Raw genomic sequence first — 3,966 nt, forward strand, 5'->3', positions numbered from 1 at the left:
GGCTCGATGAATAAAAACCTCAACTTTGTCAAGGTTTTTAATCGCCGATATTCACCTCGCCTTCAGCGACGAATTTTTAAATGTTTTGAAAACTCTTAAAATTGAAACAAAATGCCTGGAAAGTGGTCATTAATGTAATTCACTGCTTCTTCATAAAAAGTTCCCAAGTTTGAATCTTATGTGATACTACTAGTCTGAGAAGTCTTCTCTGAACGCAGACCAGCAGTACTAAAACAATACATGTACAAGTGAACACAAATTATATTCAGAGAAAAAAGGATTTAAAAACACTTTGCTTTGTTCAAAGGCTTTTTAGATGGGCGATGGGCGATGGGCGATGTTCTGAGGCGATGTCCTCAGTGAAGTTTCTCTTACTTACGAGAGGACCTCAATACACAAGTGCAGGATGTGATTGGGAACAACTTTGGATCCTTCAAGGGCCACTGCCATGGATATCGCTATGACTCATGGTCAAGCAAAAGAGAAGGTCACGATAAGGGCAGTTCCCATACAAGACCATTCTCTTTTTGGGAAAGGCACATGACCAAGCACTTGGAAGAAACTCCCTTACATGTACCAGAAAAATGTCAGTCCTACAGTTAAGAAATAATGCATAACCCTCAAGCAAATCAAATTATCAGTGACTGACTTCCCCTACTTCATTGAGTTTTTCAAGACTCTTTGTGGTTCTCTCTCTAGGCTCTAGGCTCACTGTGACAATTTTTCGGGCTGGATGTGTTTTGCATTCTTCAGATGCCTGGAAACTGTTTCAAGCATGACTATAGAATTTGCTAGCACTTAAGGCCAACACTATTTTCCCCGCTCTGTCAGATCAGATTTTGAGGAAACAAAAGACCAATATCCTTGGAGACTCGAAAAGGGAAAAGCTACAGTCAAAGCTCTCGTAAACGACCTGCCAGAGAATTAATTCGAAAAAGTGGTCACTACTAGAGCTGGAGAATGGGTTCTCGTAAGCGAATTATACACTATAGACAATAGAGGATGGTCGCTTACGAGAGCTTTCAGTGAAAGTCTCTAGGATTTGTAAGTTCATATTGACAGTACAGAAGATATAAATGTGAAATGTTTTTCTTGCTGGCTGAGCTTGCGAAAGAGGCAAGGCAAGAAATGAAGTTCTCACACACAAAATGGGGAGATTAAGCCCAAATCAGGATATCAGATATCACATTCAGTCACGTGATCCAGTTTTCTTTTTCTTGCCATGAGAAGCAACGGCTTTTTCGCTTTTGTCTGACAAGAAGTGTGCTTTCAACACAGAATGCCACCAAAATTGAGGGCTACCAAATGCCTTTTGCCTCACAACCACAGTCCCGTTAGGGAACAAGGAAACGTACCAGAGATGATTGTGAAAGATGTGAAGATCGGCGAAGCAAGTTGAGGAGTTCCTGCCATAACTCACCAGCACGTAAAGGCCGTTTGCACTCGCTGGACCAGACACCAGGTTGGGCAAAGAAGCTCCCTGAAGCACAGGTAAAAAGTGAAGAACGTCTACAACTCCTTGAGAAGGAACTGAAGTCATGATCAGCCACTGAGCAGCCGTTCACCCACTATGTGACATACAGGTCTAATCCAGGGAAAGTTGGAATGATTTATTGATGCTTTTTCCCTTCACTAGTTCACTGTAGAATTTAATGCCTGTCCTCCCTTCAGTGTGATATTCCTGCCTGCTATTTTAAAGAAAATAAAGGGCAACCAAAGTGACAGGATATGTATATGTCTTACCACAGTGGCTCACGCAAGCACGGTTTCCCGTGACAAAACCATGCTTGTGTGGGCCATTTGCAAAAACGTACCTATCAAGCCCAAAAACGTGCTCTTGCATCTCCCCAGCCAGCTCAACTTCACCTAGCGATTACACAAGCAACTCTCCCTCTTGGTTTACAGCTGTACCTCTTATCAGGCAAACCATAACAAAGGTTACAGTTCACATTGCAACCAGGTTCATGGACAGTCTGACCTGTAGTTTGATGCTACTCTGGTCTGCTTTCTCAGCTAACATCTTATCGGCCTTAACAGGTACCTAGGATTTCATGGTGACCAACTCTGTCACTTTTACCATCCCATGTCACTTCTACCATCAAGAGTAAGAAGATCCAGGACCATGAAATCATGGTGTTTTTCGGCATGGAGTCTCTGTTTACTAGTGCTCCCACCAAAGGGGCTGTAGAAGCCACCCAACCAAAGATAGTGGCCCATGCCTTGCTGACTGCATGACACTAAGACCTGCCCAGACTCTGGACCTCTTAGAAGTCGTATTAAGATCTACATACTTCCAGTATAATCAATTGTTTGACATTCAAGTAAATTTATAAAAAATTGTAGCCATGGGAAGCCTGGGCTCCACATTTACTGGTATTGCTAATCTCTACATGGAACTTCCAACTGTGCTAATAAGACTGGCCACAACCGCTTCGGAATGAGGTAAGTTTATTGATTGAGTCTCACACTGGTAAACCCGAAGAGTGAAGAAAGCTATCCACATAGGAATTCACCCTTATAACATCAATAGAGATAATGGTATCGATCAAGAAACGATCAAGTAACACAACAAGATCGAGATTGGTACATCAATGAACCGCCGAGGGAACTCGGGAAATTACTCAGTGGATCAATAAGGATCAAATCCACCATCATGATACAAACTACCACAAAAACAGTTCACCTTATTGCCTAAAGAAGACCAGCAATATTCAGTTGAAACATCGTTGCCAGCATACAGTGTACAACCTAAGTGACTACATCCTCAGACAAACGATCATACATCTTATTATTTATTTAACACCAAAATGACCGATAATCCAGGGTTCGACACTAACAGTAGCCAACTAGCCACAGGCTAGTGAAATTTCAGTTTCGGCTAGTAGATTTTGAGCTTCCATTAGCCAGTGGGGCTAGTAAATATTGTGAAGCAGTTGAGTTTTGGACGAAAACAAAAAATGAAAATTATTTCTTTATTTCATATGGATAAGGCAAAAGGAGAGAATAGAAACTAACAACAGAAACTGTGAGCAGATTCTATGGCAGGAATTTACTACCATAGAATCTGCTCACATTTTCTGTGATGCCGATGATAGCATTAACAAGATGCAAGAGAGAGAAAATTTTCTATTGTTACATCTTATTGGCGACGAGTAGCAATGCAAAAGTGAGGATCTGTTTCTGATTGTTAATGTGATAAATGAACGAAATTTTTGTGCATGTGATACGTTTTGGCAAATTAGAGGCAAGTATAAGACTAGTGTAATGAAAATGGCGTCCAAGTACGATTGTGGCAATGAGGATACTCCTGAAGACAGTTTGAATTTAATAAATATCGTAAGGGAATACCCCGCCAAATATATCTGTAGTAAAGTTCTTGATCACAAAGAGCCAGTTCCTATAGTATAATTTGATACTGGCTATGCTGCAGCTGTCGCTGCTCCTTGAAAATGTATCGGACCCAGAATCAGTGATGTCTCTTGACACTTCCTCTCTGCCTTCTTCTTTGCAACAACTCCAACATAAGAAGTTGAACACGACGTAAAAACTAATTCTGCTTTTATTTTTGTGCCCTTTCTTATGATGTCACAACTGAAGATCAAGTTGCGTAAAGCAATCACGCAATCAATCGATATGGAAAACAGGATCGCAAACAAACGCAAAAAGTGACAGTGTTTGCAATTGAGCCAACGCAAAACGTTTGCGACGTTGTTACGTGTATATGGAAAGAGGTCATGTACTTGTTTAGAAATTGAATCCAAATATAATTTAATTTAAATTTAAAAAAAAAAGATAATATGGAGCAACTTATCTTGTTTACTAGGAATGGTGAATCTCACATAAAAAGAGAGAGAACTGTGGTCGCCGAATAATAATAAATTGCATATGCCACAAGGTCATTTTGAATAAAAGAATTTGCCATTTCCCCCATCCCATAATGAAATACATTTTGGGGGTTCTTTACTA

This window comes from Montipora capricornis, chromosome 2 (assembly GCF_036669925.1).
Source record: "Montipora capricornis isolate CH-2021 chromosome 2, ASM3666992v2, whole genome shotgun sequence".
In the NCBI taxonomy this organism is placed as follows: Eukaryota; Metazoa; Cnidaria; class Anthozoa; order Scleractinia; family Acroporidae; genus Montipora; species Montipora capricornis.